This window comes from Oncorhynchus mykiss, chromosome 14 (genome assembly GCF_013265735.2).
Source record: "Oncorhynchus mykiss isolate Arlee chromosome 14, USDA_OmykA_1.1, whole genome shotgun sequence".
Lineage (NCBI taxonomy): Eukaryota > Metazoa > Chordata > Actinopteri > Salmoniformes > Salmonidae > Oncorhynchus > Oncorhynchus mykiss.
The window spans coordinates 37,157,608-37,173,977 of NC_048578.1; the positions used below are offsets into that span (position 1 = coordinate 37,157,608).

General features: G+C 36.6%; 1 protein-coding gene across 2 annotated transcripts in view; it reads left to right on the forward strand.

Moving 5' to 3' along the window:
• Window positions 1–1,154: 1,154 nt before the first annotated feature.
• The window catches only part of LOC110489225 (protocadherin-11 X-linked), a 280,236-nt gene continuing 265,020 nt past the window's right edge, over window positions 1,155–16,370 (forward strand). For both annotated transcript variants that reach the window (XM_036943475.1, XM_021561859.2), the window contains exon 1: window positions 1,155–1,945. The gene's annotated coding sequence lies outside the window, so the exon portion shown is untranslated. The remainder of the gene's footprint in view (window positions 1,946–16,370) is intronic.

The following is a 16,370-nucleotide window of genomic DNA, read 5'->3' on the forward strand; positions in this document are numbered from 1 at the left end:
GCCCCCTCTTTCTCAGGTGGTTATTGGAGCCAGGCTAGGTTAGTGCAGTGCCTTCTCTTTCTCAGGTGGTTATTGGAGCCAGGCTAGGCTAGTGCAGTGCCCCCTCTTTCTCAGGTGGTTATTGAAGACAGGCTAGGTTAGTGCAGTGCCCCCTCTTTCTCAGGTGGTTATTGGAGCCAGGCTAGGTTAGTGCAGTGCCCCCTCTTTCTCAGGTGGTTATTGGAGCCAGGCTAGGCTAGTGCAGTGCCTTCTCTTTCTCAGGTGGTTATTGGAGCCAGGCTAGGTTAGTGCAGTGCCCCCTCTTTCTCAGGTGGTTATTGGAGCCAGGCTAGGCTAGTGCAGTGCCTTCTCTTTCTCAGGTGGTTATTGGAGCCAGGCTAGGTTAGTGCAGTGCCCCCTCTTTCTCAGGTGGTTATTGGAGCCAGGCTAGGCTAGTGCAGTGCCATCTCTTTCTCAGGTGGTTATTGGAGCCATGCTAGGTTAGTGCAGTGCCCCCTCTTTCTCAGGTGGTTATTGGAGCCAGGCTAGGTTAGTGCAGTGCCCCCTCTTTCTCAGGTGGTTATTGGAGCCAGGCTAGGCTAGTGCAGTGCCCCCTCTTTCTCAGGCAGTCATTGGAGCTAGGTTAGTGTAGTGCCCCCTCTTTCTCAGGCGGTTACCAAATCACTATTTGTCACACGTACTGAATAGAACACGTGTAGACCTTACAGTGAAATGCTTACTTACAAACCCTTAACCAACAATGCAGTTTAAGAAAAATAAGTTTTAGGTAAGAAATAGATAAGTAAGAAATAAAACATAAAAACGATTAAAGAGTTGCAGTAAAATAACAGCAGCTGGGCTATGTACAGGGGGTACCGGTGCAGAGTCAATGTGCAGGAGTCAATGTGGGGGAGTTGGGGTAAGCTAGTGCAGTCCCCCCTCTTTCTCAGGCAGTTATTGGAGCCAGGCTTCAGCAGAGCCGATGCATCTTGTGGTGTTTGTAGTGGTCAACACAAGACTCGACATCCAGCTAAAACTCAATGCAGGGAGCTCCTCGGCAGTGCAGCTTTAAGAGGATTGGAGAGGATGGGATCTGTAATATGTATTGTAGGCCCCTCCTCCCACAGTGATGTCAGTTGGAGGCAGAGAGGTGGGCAGTACTAAGGGACCGGGTTCATGCAATACTACTGAGACAACTAGGCACAGCTTAGCACACAGATACAGCATAACGTCTATTTCAGCCCCGCTGTAAGTGATACCGCACTAAGGAACACTTTCATCAAACTCCGTTGGGGGACAGAACACTACCCAGGCTACAGCCCATTTATGTGTTATTTTTTGTTGCTGAATAATAACCTTTAAAAAAAAAACTGTGCCGAAAAAACTGAAGTTTTCAGCAATCGTACCAAACTGTTTCATTTTTGTGCGCTCTTGGATGGAAGTTTATGCGCATTGTTAAAACGCTGTTACACATGATCAATGAAACGGTCTTCCATACAAGCGATTTGCACCATTTGTTGCAAGAGAGAGCATTTTAAAACACACGCAGGGCTATTTCACGTAAATCAAGCGACTTGGACCATCACCATCTCTCCTGCCGCCCGCGATTGAACCACAGTTAACCCACGACATCTGAAGAGGAATTACATAGGCTCTTTGAGTTACAAAAAAAAATATTCTGCAATCAATGCCTTTGCCTCCCGCATGTGGACCATAGACTTTTTTTAGGACATGGATCCTTTGCTGTAGTGGATAACCCTACCCTGATGTGTGTTTTTTGTTTTGATTCCCGCTACCAGAAGAGGATCTTTTTTTTCTCCACTTTTCCACTTCAGTGTAATTCTATGGCACTTCTTCTTCTAAAGCACTGATGTCGCTACGTGACGGGAATTGCGATTGATTTTCCATATTCTGTTTGAAGGGATAGAAGGTCAACATTACTATCACTAGTGTCAAGTAAAGACAGGTAACATCATCCATTTCTAATATTAGTTTATTTCATTCTGAATACAATCCTACAAGTTTTTACGGTATCATGTCATGTGAAAATTATAGGTACATTTAAAAGGAAAGTATTCAACCGATCTAGAGGAAAATAATGTTATTATGATGGTCAAAAATAGGAAGCCAAATTGACCATCAATTTACGCAAACTGTAGGCTATATTCCTACGGACCGGATGCCACATCGCAGTTGATTCGCGTCGCTCAATTACAGGGTTGTCTGAATGGCACCATAAAAATGTTATCAAACAACTTATAGATAAAAAAGCAACAACACAATAATCACATTCAGCGTTAAAACGAGACACCCATTGAGTCATTGTTTTTACGCATCGGATTTGGTCAGTCCACAATCTATCGTGTAAAAAAACAACAACATTAATCTCGTTATAGTAAAGGTCTTTATAGTTATGATCACGACACGTTTCAAAACATTTATACTGTGTTTTCTTCAAGCAGCCTATAGGGTATTATTGAATAGACTATTCAACCCTAGCTGTCTCATGACCATTATTCTCGGTCATGAGTTATTCAATCTGTGCGTGGTCAACATTGGTATACTTTTTTTCAAATTCGTGTTTTAAGTAGGCTGTGTAAACTAGGCTACCGCATACTTTTCGGCAGGTGAGTTTTTGACTGCACGTTTAATGAGCAGGTTAGCAGAGCGGTCACTAGCTGGCACAGCCACAAAGTCATAAAAATCAGATTTTATACCTAATCTTAACCACACTGCTAACCCTAATGACGGTTAATGAGTTTCATAATTAAAGCGGACCTCCCTGGTCAAATTGCATTATGGATAATGCACACCGCGACTGGAATGCAGCGTTTATCCTTTCAACTTCAGGGGCATTATCCCCTTTTACAAAAGCATTGTCAGCAGGTCCATTATTTGATATATAGGGACTGATTAGTGCTCTTGAGTAACACATATGCTGTACAGTAAACACAGTACCCACACGCTCCATGCTCGAAAAGGACATGCACTAGGCTATCCATGCTCATTTTATTGAAGGGATTCACATGGGCAACATAGTCACTACCATATAGCTTTTAAATTTGTACATAGCAGGCGATGTCATACTGTTATTGTAGAGGACGATTAATTATTATAAAAACTAACTGTAGGTCTATTCCTTGTTTGAGCAAATGGAGGCTATTCACATTTTATTCACAGCAGGTTATCCAAGATTGATTGCTTAATGATTTTCTGACTTACAAGACATGTCTGAATTTACTCTTAGAAAGACGTGTTGAGTCTTCTAAGCTTTTTTGATAATTGATATGGTGTAGGCAGTGTAGGCTAACAGAGATTGATAACGCTTAAGTTCTTAGATCTACACCTTAGTGATCATACCACATCCACAGTCTCTTAGTTTTGCATTCATTCAAATGTACACCAGTGCTTAGTTGTCCTGTCCTTAGTTGTGGTAATTAATTAACTATTGCCCAGTGGAATGATAAACTATTCTTCAATGGTAGTTAAAAGTATGACGTCTGAGTGTTCTACTTGGATGTGCAATTTTGACTGTGTCTGGTGTTGCCTCTTACAAGTCCACCAAATCATAACTAGCTGGTGTTATATTGGTTCGTGGTTTTATAGCTGGTGGAGCTATATCAACAGTGTCCAAAACAATATCTGAGACTTCAGTTGCAAGCTTCAAAATGTGGTTGTGAATGGTCCACCTTTTTCCTCTTATCGTATTTATTACATGATATTATTATTATTATTATTTTTTTATTATTTTATTATTATCATATATATTATATTATTATGTTCATATATATGATATTATTATTATCAAATATATTACATTATATTATTATTCTCATATTTATTATATTATAGTATTATTATCATATGTACTATATTATTATTGGCATATATAATATACTATATTATTGTTATCATATATATTTTATTATAGTCTTATTATCATATCTACTACATCATATTATTATTACCATATATATTATTTATTATTATCATCATATATATTATATTGTAGTATTTTTATCATATGCACTATATTATATCATATATATTATATTATATTATTATTATCATATATATATTAAATTATATTATATATATTTTTATATGACTATTATTATTATTAGTATTATCATTATTATTATTATTATTATTATTATTATTATTATTACTATTATTATTATTATCATTATTATTATTATTATTATTATTATTATTATTATTATTATTATTATTAATGATAATCCTGCTACCAGTCACGTTCTCTAATACCCTCCTATATCTACATATGTACCTGAAACACTCCAGTATCCCTGTACATTGTACTTGTGTTATTGGCACTGTGCTTGTCTTTATTGTATGCTGCGTTTGTATTGGCTATGCTATTTTGATATTGATTACTGCGCTGTTGGGCAGAGCGTTCAAGTTATGAATTTCACTGTACTTGTGCATGTGACAAATACAACTTGAACTAATAATTGTTTTTGAATTTAAATCACGTCTCTATTTCTTCAGTAGCCTAACTTCCACAATGATTTAGAACGCTAAACATTTGCACACACATAATGTCTGTCTCGTAGGGCATGGTCAACATCAAACAGAGAAACACAGTCAAGGGTATCCATTATGTGTATTGTATTGTGAACAGTATAGTCTTCATCGACTCTTTGGCTAACACAACAAAAACACGTCGCATTTAATCCTGCTGTGCTAAACTACTTTTTTTCCTTTCCAAATGCATAGATATTTAAAAAAAAAAAACTGCTTACCAAGCCAATGGTTTCTCGAGAATGATTGCTATTCCCTTTCCTATAATTTTTTAAAATAATATACTGAACTAATACTATTCACCACTTTCAATAGCTACCAAACAAACTTGTGTTTGTGACAAATAAAAATAGATTTGAAGGGTTTGACTATCCAATCAAAAGTTTGAATAAAGCAAATGTTATCAAACATTTTTTAATTTTACTCTTTAGCATTAGATGTTCAAATGATCCTGATATTTATATTGGCGCTGGTACTATTCCATGTGTAATTAACTGACATGTCTCTTCACTGCCCTCTAGAGGTACTCAGAGTGTTATCACATGAACTGACGTGACACGATGTAAAAAGATTTTCATGACAATTTTTTTTGTGACGTTATCACCTCTGTGTTGGTCATTCTTAGTGATGGAATATCTTGACGTTTTCTTTCTCATATTAAAAACAGAAATTTGTTTTGATTATTATCTCACCGTGTTGACATTTCTATCCAGAAAATAATGCAACTGCACAAAAGCAAAACATTATTCTCATAACTTTGAAAAGTTTGATTTATTTTACCTCGGGATTGATATATGATTGATGCATTTAATGTACATTGGGACTAAACACATTTTTAACAAATTTGACTGAAGAATTAAGACATATTGACAATGTATTAGTCTTATCTGAGCTAAAATGTCAAAAAGACAATACTAATTAGCTATTTTTAAAATGGTTCATTCTTATCAGCAGGAATCTTCTCTGCCCCAGCTCTGAAGACCACAGTCATTACGCAGTGATGAGAAATCTACCATTATTCCTCTTGTGACAACTAGATAAGGAAACTTCTAGGCTGTAGATCTTTTAAGGGAAGACTGAATATATCTTGACAATAAACCTGTCTGTCTGCCAGTCTGTCGAAGCTCCATGAAACCAAGAGAGATAGAGACTGGGGTTACCAAGATTGTGTCGCTTTGCAAGTCCAGCTTGCAAAGGCTTTAAGACATATCTCTTCATGTATATCCATGGACACCCAAATCACAGTTTTGGGGATAGAGAACAACATTTCTGGAGTGACTCCATCAATCTTCCGTTTAAGATGCCAGATAAATACATTCTTTGGGAAGGTGAAGGTGTTCCCCCACCCCCCTCTCTCCTCTGCCACAGCTCAGTCTGATAATACTAGCCTGCCCGAACGGCCTGTCCATCATATTGTCATGTAAAGTAATCCAGGAGCTGTCTGCTACTAGCCTCCCCCGTTCAGCTCTGTCTCCAGAGAGAGGAGAGAAGCAGAGTTGTCTCGCCTAGGGCTCAAAATAGCTCTTTCTGGAGCCTAGTGAAATGTTAGCATGGAAAGATGTTCTGCTTGATTGACATTTAAACTTTATTTTCATTAGTCGTTCATTCATTATTTTCCCAATTCTTTGTTGTCAAACTGTTCTTTTTTGAAACTGTAAAAGTTGTAGCTCATTGCTCAATCCCATTAGATCCAATGCATAGTTTTGAAGATGGTGTAATTTGGAGAAAGATCTGTGCAGAACGTGGCTAAATGAACCCTTCTTTCTCTCTAGGAAAGGTGAAAACTTCAGACAAACAAACCACAACCCCCACGCAGTGTTTTCATTTATCTGTGCTGTTGAGAGTAACCTTCACGTAGATGGCTGTCATGTAGACACCGTAAGCAATGCTTTTCTAACCCAAAAAGGCTTATAATGAGTCTAACCGAAACCCTATAATGAGTCTAACCCCAACTCTATAATGAGTCTAAACCTAACCCTATAATGAGTCTAAACCTAACCCTATAATGAGTCTAAACGTAACCCTATAATGAGTCTAAACCTAACCCTATAATGAGTCTAAACCTAACCCAATAATGAGTCTAAACCTAACTCTATAATGAGTCTAAACCTAACCCTATAATGAGTCCAACCCCAACCTTATAATGAGTCTAAACCTAACCTTATAATGAGTCTAAACCTAACCCTATAATGAGTCTAACCCCAACTCTATAATGAGTCTAAACCTAACCCTATAAGGAGTCTAAACCTAACCCTATAATAAGTCTAACCCTAACCCTATAATGAGTCTAAACCTAACCCTATAATGAGTCTAACCCCAACCCTATAATGAGTCTAACCCCAACCCTATGATGAGTCTAAACCTAACCCTATAATGAGTCTAAACCTAACCCAATAATGAGTCTAAACCTAACTCTATAATGAGTCTAAACCTAACCCTATAATGAGTCTAACCCCAACCTTATAATGAGTCTAAACCTAACCTTATAATGAGTCTAAACCTAACCCTATAATGAGTCTAACCCCAACTCTATAATGAGTCTAAACCTAACCCTATAAGGAGTCTAAACCTAACCCTATAATAAGTCTAACCCTAACCCTATAATGAGTCTAAACCCAACCCTATAATGAGTCTAACCCCAACCCTATAATGAGTCTAACCCCAACCCTATAATGAGTCTAAACTTAACCCCATAATGAGTCTAAACCTAACCCTATAATGAGTCTAACCCCAACCCTATAATGAGTCTAACCCCAACCCTATAATGAGTCTAAACCTAACCCTATAATGAGTCTAACCCCAACCCTATAATGAGTCTAACCCCAACCTTATAACGAGTCTAAACGTAATCCTATAATGAGTCTAACCCCAACCCTATAATGAGTCTAAACCTAACCCTATAATGAGTCTAAACCTAACCCTATGATGAGTGTAAATCTTATAATGAGTTTAACCCTAACCCTATAATGAGTCTAACCATAAACCTATAATGAGTCAAAAACTATGAGTCTAACCCCAACCCTATAATGAGTCTAAACACAACCCTATAATGAGTCTATCCCTATAATGAGTCTATCCATATAATGAATCTAACCCTATGATGAGTCTATTACTATAAAGATTCTAATACAAACCCTACTCATTGTGGAGTCTAATCCTATAATGAGTCTAACCTTAACATTATAATGAGTCTATCCCTATAATGAGTCTAACCCTAACCCTATAATGAGTCTAACCCTATAATTAATCTAACCCTAACCCTATAATGAGTCTAGCCCTAACCCTATAATGAGTCTAACGCTATAATGAGTCTAACCCTATAATGAGTCTAACCCTAACCCTATAATGAGTCTAACCCTATAATGAGCTTAACCCCAACCCCAAATTGAGTGTAATCCTATAATGAGTCTATCCCTATAATGAGTCCAACCCTATAATGATTCCAAACCGAACTCTATAATGAGTCTAAAACGTACCCTATAATGAGTCTAACTCTATAATGAGTCTATCCCTATAATGTGTCTAACCTTAACCCTATAATGAGTCTAACTCTATAATGAGTCTAACCCTATAATTAGTCTAACCCTATAATGAGTCTAACCCTAACCCTATAATGAGTCTAACCCTATAATGAGGCTAACCCTATAATGAGTCTAAAACTGACCCTATAATGAGTCTAACCCTATAATGAGTCTAACCCTAACCCTATAATGAGTCTAACCCCAACCCTATAATGAGTCTAAACCTAACCCTATAATGAGTCTAAACCTAACCCTATAATGAGTCTAACCCCAACCCTATAATGAGTCTAAACCTAACCCTATAATGAGTCTAAACCTAACCCTATAATGAGTCTAACCCCAACTCTATAATGAGTCTAAACCTAACCCTATAAGGAGTCTAAACCTAACCCTATACTAAGTCTAACCCTAACCCTATAATGAGTCTAACCCCAACCCTATAATGAGTCTAAACCCAACCCTATAATGAGTCTAAACCCAACCCTATAGTGAGTCTAACCCCAACCCTATAATGAGTCTAACCCCAACCCTATAACGAGTCTAAACCTAACCCTATAATGAGTCTAACCCCAACCCTATAATGAGTCTAAAGCTAACCCTATAATGAGTCTAACCCTAACCCTATAATGAGTCTAACCCTAACCCTATAATGAGTCTAAACCTAACCCTATAATGAGTCTAAAACTAACCCTATGATGAGTCTAAACCTAACCCCATAATGAGTCTAAACCTAACCCTATAATGAGTCTAACCCCAACCCTATAATGAGTCTAACCCCAACCCTATAACGAGTCTAAACGTAACCCTGTAATGAGTCTAACCCCAACCCTATAATGAGTCTAAACCTAACCCTATGATGAGTGTAAATCTTATAATGAGTTTAAGCCTAACCCTATAATGAGTCTAACCCTAACCCTATGAGTCAAAACTATAATGAGTCTAACCTCAACCCTATAATGAGTCTAACCCTAACCCTATAATGAGTCTAACCCTAACCCTATAATGAGTCAAAAACTATGAGTCTAACCCATCCCTATAATGAGTCTAAACACAACCCTATAATGAGTCTATCCCTATAATGAGTCTATTACTATAATGATTCTAATACACACCCTACTCATTGTGGAGTCTAATCCTATAATGAGTCTAATCCTATAATGAGTCTAACCTTAACATTATAATGAGTCTATCCCCATAATGATTCTAACCCTAACCCTATAATGAGTCTAACCCTATAATTAATCTAACCCTAACCCTATAATGAGTCTAACCCTATAATGAGTCTAACGCTATAATGAGTCTAACCCTATAATGAGTCTAACCCTAACCCTATAATGAGTCTAACCCTATAATGAGTCTAACCCTAACCCTATAATGAGTCTAACCCTATAATGAGCTTAACCCCAACCCCAAATTGAGTGTAACCCTATAATGAGTCTATCCCTATAATGAGTCCAACCCTATAATGATTCTAACCCGAACCCTATGATGAGTCTAAAACGTACCCTATAATAAGTCTAACTCTATAATGAGTCTAACTCTATAATGAGTCTAACCTTAACCCTATAATGAGTCTAACCCTATAATGAGTCTAACCCTATAATGAGGCTAACCCTATAATGAGTCTAAAACTGACCCTATAATGAGTCTAACCCTATAATGAGTCTAACCCTAACCCTGTAATGAGTCTAACCCTAACCCTATAATGAGTCGAATCCTAACCTTATAATGAATCTAACCCTATAATGATTCTAACCCGAACCCTATAATGAGTCTAAAATGTACCCTATAATGAGTCTGACACTATAATGAGTCTATCCCTACACTGAGTCTAACCTTAACCCTATACTGAGTCTAACCTTAACCCTATAATGAGTCTAACCTTATAATGAGTCTAACCCTATAAGGAGTCTAACACTATAAGGACTCTAACCCTACCCCTATAATGAGTCTAACACTATATTGAGTCTATCCCTATAATGAGTATAAACCTATAGTGAGACTAATCCTGTAATGCATCTAAACTTAACCCTATACTGAGTCTAACCTTAACCCTATAATGAGTCTAACCCTATAATGAGTCTAACCCTATAAGGAGTCGAACACTATATTGAGTCTATCCCTATAAACCTATAGTGAGACTAATCCTATAATGAGTCTAAACTTAACCCTATATTGAGTCTAACCCAAACCTTAGAATGATTCTAACCCTATATTGAGTCTAACCATAACCCTATAATGAGTCTATCCTTATAATGAGTCTAAACCTATAATGATTCTAACCCAAACCCTATAATGAGTGTAACGTTAACCCTATAATGAGTCTAACCCTATAATGATTCTAACCGTAACCCTATAATGAGTCTAGCCCTATAATGATTATATACCTATAATGAATCTAATCCTATAATGAGTCTAAACTTAACCCTATAATGAGTCTAACCCTGACCCTATAATGAGTCTAAACCTAACACAAAAATGATTCTAAACTTAACCCTTTAATGATTATAACCCAAACATTATAATGTGTCTAATCCTATAATGAGTCTAACCCTATAATGAGTCTAAACTTAACCCTATAATGATTCTAACCCTAACCCTATAAGGATTCTAACCCTATAATGAGTCTAATCCTATAAGGATTCTAACCCTATAATGAGTCTAACCCTATAAGGATTCTAACCCGAACCCTATAATGAGTCTAACGTTAACCCAATAATGTGTCTAACCCTATAATGAGTCTAACCCAAACCGTATAATGTGTCTAACCTTATAATGAGTATCTCTATAATGAGTCTAATCCTATAATGAGTCTATCCCTTTAATGAGTCTAAAGCCCTATAAGGATTCTAACCCTATAATTAATCTAATCCTAACCCTATAATGAGTCTAACCCTATAATGAGTCTAACGCTATAATGAGTCTAACCCTATAATGAGTCTAACCCTAACCCTATAATGAGTCTAACCCTATAATGAGTCTAACCCTAACCCTATAATGAGTCTAACCCTATAATGAGCTTAACCCCAACCCCAAATTGAGTGTAACCCTATAATGAGTCTATCCCTATAATGAGTCCAACCCTATAATGATTCTAACCCGAACCCTATGATGAGTCTAAAACGTACCCTATAATAAGTCTAACTCTATAATGAGTCTAACTCTATAATGAGTCTAACCTTAACCCTATAATGAGTCTAACCCTATAATGAGTCTAACCCTATAATGAGGCTAACCCTATAATGAGTCTAAAACTGACCCTATAATGAGTCTAACCCTATAATGAGTCTAACCCTAACCCTGTAATGAGTCTAACCCTAACCCTATAATGAGTCGAATCCTAACCTTATAATGAATCTAACCCTATAATGATTCTAACCCGAACCCTATAATGAGTCTAAAATGTACCCTATAATGAGTCTGACACTATAATGAGTCTATCCCTACACTGAGTCTAACCTTAACCCTATACTGAGTCTAACCTTAACCCTATAATGAGTCTAACCTTATAATGAGTCTAACCCTATAAGGAGTCTAACACTATAAGGACTCTAACCCTACCCCTATAATGAGTCTAACACTATATTGAGTCTATCCCTATAATGAGTATAAACCTATAGTGAGACTAATCCTGTAATGCATCTAAACTTAACCCTATACTGAGTCTAACCTTAACCCTATAATGAGTCTAACCCTATAATGAGTCTAACCCTATAAGGAGTCGAACACTATATTGAGTCTATCCCTATAAACCTATAGTGAGACTAATCCTATAATGAGTCTAAACTTAACCCTATATTGAGTCTAACCCAAACCTTAGAATGATTCTAACCCTATATTGAGTCTAACCATAACCCTATAATGAGTCTATCCTTATAATGAGTCTAAACCTATAATGATTCTAACCCAAACCCTATAATGAGTGTAACGTTAACCCTATAATGAGTCTAACCCTATAATGATTCTAACCGTAACCCTATAATGAGTCTAGCCCTATAATGATTATATACCTATAATGAATCTAATCCTATAATGAGTCTAAACTTAACCCTATAATGAGTCTAACCCTGACCCTATAATGAGTCTAAACCTAACACAAAAATGATTCTAAACTTAACCCTTTAATGATTATAACCCAAACATTATAATGTGTCTAATCCTATAATGAGTCTAACCCTATAATGAGTCTAAACTTAACCCTATAATGATTCTAACCCTAACCCTATAAGGATTCTAACCCTATAATGAGTCTAATCCTATAAGGATTCTAACCCTATAATGAGTCTAACCCTATAAGGATTCTAACCCGAACCCTATAATGAGTCTAACGTTAACCCAATAATGTGTCTAACCCTATAATGAGTCTAACCCAAACCGTATAATGTGTCTAACCTTATAATGAGTATCTCTATAATGAGTCTAATCCTATAATGAGTCTATCCCTTTAATGAGTCTAAAGCCCTATAAGGATTCTAACCCTATAATGAGTCTCACCTGAGTGCTTCATTATGACAATGATTGAAAGACAGTCAGATAAGATCATAGGAGTTAACAATAGAACACCTTGCCTTTCTGGCTGATTCCAAATGAGTTTGATTAAATCCTTCAACTATTGTAGTAATTGATTTACTTTTAGGGATGCTGCTATGGCAGTTAGATGGCACCACCATCTCATTGTAAAATGTCCCATATTGTAAAGTTTTCATACGGTAGTCATAGATTCATTCTCAAGACAGTGTACTAGCTCTGTCCCTATGTACTGTCGATAGAAAATGCACAGTTGACACAGAACGCTTCTCAACACAGCTGTGCAAAATCTCTGTGATGGATATTAAAATGAGGGCTCTGGGAGGGGAAATGAAAGGTAGATTGATACTCTCTTTATTACCTCCTAACCAATGTGTTGTGTGAGTCTACATCTCCTATAAGGCGTATGATAAATGCTCAGAGATCAGATGGATAGGCCTGGAATGCAGCGAGACGTAAATAACAAATTAATATCTTAGTGATTGGATGTAAGTTGTTGGAATTATGTAAAAAATAACGTTGAAACGCGAAGCGTTATTGAATACATCCATGTTTAACCCCAGTGTATTGCAGCTGTGGTGTTATGTACTATTTCTTTTAAGATGTCTTCCAAGGTTTGACATTAAAAAGGGGTCATGAATTCTCCTATTTTATATCACCTTTATTTTGAAGTCATACTGAGACTAGGATCTGTTTTACAGATGAGCCCTGCATGAATACGTCAAACACATACAATACACAACATGACAAAACGTATTAAGAAAAACTGACATATTTATCAACATAGATGTCTCCGATCATGACTCTGTAAAATTTGTAAATTGTTTCACATAAAAGGCGCAAAAAAACTAAAATAAGCTTTACCCAAATCTGTGGAAACCGAAGGGGCTTCCAGTGTTATTCAAGCCTGAGACTGGGTTTGGGAATTTGTAAGTCTAAATTGATAGATACATAGGACGTTTCTGCATCAGTGCTTTGTAGATCAACAGAAGACAATGCTGTTCTCTCCTTACATATAAAGAGGCCCAACCCACTTTTTGACACAAAACACAATGGTGAGTTCTAGAATCATCACCAGCAATAAACCTAAGTGTCCAATGGTGAGTTCTAGAATCATCACCAGTAATAAAACTAAGGGAACAATGGTGAGTTCGAGAATCATCACCAGTAATAAACCTAAGGGCCCAATGGTGAGTTCGAGAATCATCACCAGTAATAAACCTGTGTCCAATGGTGAGTTCTAGAATCATCACCAGTAATAAAATTAAGGGAACAATGTTGAGTTCTAGAATCATCACCAGTAATAAACCTAATGGCACAATGGTGAGTTCCATAACCATCACATGTAATAAACCTAAGGACCAATGGTGAGTTCTAGAACCATCACCAGTAATAAACTAAGCGAACAATGTTGAGTTCTAGAATCATCACCAGTAATAAAACTAAGGGAACAATGGTGAGTTCTAGAACCATCACCAGTAATAAACCTAAAGGAACAATGGTGAGTTCTAGAACCATCATCAGTAATAAACCTAAGGACCAATGGTGAGTTCTAGAACCATCACCAGTAATAAACCTAAGGGCCCAATGGTGAGTTCTAGAACCATCACCAGTAATAAACCCAAGGGCACAATAAAAAACATAATCTTGTGGTTTAAGTGTAGCTGCTGCTGCACGCATATAGATAATATCCCCAGAATCTAAAACAGACATAAAAGTGTCTTGGACAATTTCCTTCCTATTAACCAAAGTCAGACATCCTTTGTTTCTGTAAAATAAACCAACCTTGAACTTCAACTTCTTCACCAGCTCAGTGACATGTTTTTTAAATGACAGTTTGTTGTCAAGGAAGATACCAATATATTTCTAGGAAGGAACTCGCTCAATTTGTGTACAGTTCAAACTAGGCATTACAAATGCATTTAAATCTGGGTTATGGGACCTAGAAAAAAAGTATTCATGTTGTTTTGTTTACATTTAGCACTAGCTTTAGATCCATGACCTCTGCAGTGCTATAAAAATCAAACTTCAAATGTGAAAAGTCTTGGCCCACCGATGGAGCAATTGAGTACAAACCTGTATCATCTGCATATAAATGTATATAAAACATTATTTTACAGCATTATCAATGTTATTTATTTAGATTGTAAACAGTAGTGGGCCGAGGATCGAACCTTGGGGCACACCTTTATGTAACTCAAGGAACTCCTATTTTGACAACATCTACCTTGATGTCCTGAATTCTGTCATTGAGATAATTAAGAAACCGTTGACATACATTTTTACCCAACCCTATGGAGGACAGCTTATTAATCAGAATCAGTATCAGAAGCTTTTGACAAGGCTACAAACATGGCAGTACAATTCATTATTTCGTCTAAGGCATTTGCAATATAATTTACAACAAGCATGGTAGCCGTAGTGGTGCTATGTTTAGGTCTGAATCCAGATTGATTAATTAATATTAAGAACACAATTTACAGATAGATAGTAACATAGCTGTTTGTTGACCAATGATAATAGTATTTTTGCAAGACAAGGGATCCATGGAAATGGGTCAAAAATGATTATAAGATCATTACTATCCCTTATGGAGTGGTAGAAAACTTTCCACAATTTTGGAATATTTCTTTATACTAAAGTTACATAAAAAAAATGTGTCTTACTGAGCCAGCAATGAGGGGCGCTACATACCTAAGCAGAGACGGGTCCTCGTGACACATCTTAAAACGCATCACAACTGCATGATAATGCACTAATTAAACAAACTTTATGTCTCCGCTGGTCCAGGTCTCCCTTGTAAAAGAGACCTGAAATAAAATTTTAAAAGTATAGTGTTACCGTAAATTCTAATCCAAATTTTTTTTTTTTTTTTTTACCTTTATTTAACCAGGCAAGTCAGTTAAGAACAAATTCTTATTTTCAATGACGGCCTGGGAACAGTGGGTTAACTGCCTGTTCAGGGGCAGAACGACAGATTTGTACCATGTCAGCTCGGGGGTTTGAACTCACAACCTTCCGGTTACTAGTTCAACGCTCTAACCACTAGGCTACCCTGCCGTAAATTCTAATCCAAATAACCTGAAAGTTGTTCTTGCTATAAGAAGCAGAGCAACTGTCATCATATCTCCATGCTCCCTTTTTGGATGGCCTAGTTTGGTTTTGGCAATAGGGACCTTTGCCCTCCAGGCAGGTTTTAGCACACAAAGCCCATGATAGAATTGGTGGAACTATCTACCAAGTAAACTGGCATAAAATAAGAAAACACTGATTTATGAATACTGTCAGACGGTGCTGAAAACCATAGGGTGTTATTCTTTTTACCATTGATTATTTACTAATTTACCATGGGCTTAATGATCGAGAGAGAGAGAGAGAGAGAGATCAGGCAGAGCACTTATTTTCTGTCTAATAACAATACATGTAGCATGTTAGAGAAAACTCGATTAACTAATGGTAATGATTTTATTTTATGATTATATTCTATGATAATATAATTATATCCTAATGTGAGACATGGTGGCTTTCGTAATGCATCAATGAATTATTATGCAGAACATGTTGTTTTCATTTGGCTGGGCATTCACAGAATCGTTTTTTACAGGTTTTTTTTAACTTCCAGATCTTCCAACAAATGAGACTTTTAAGTTAATTTGCTGTTAAAATGTTTTTTCTAATCTATGGTTCTGCATTAAAATGAAGGTTATTGCACACGCAGTATCCACCACACTGGAAGATCGATTTATTTTTTATTTTTTTACATTTTACCTTTATTTTACTAGGCAAATCAGTTAAGAA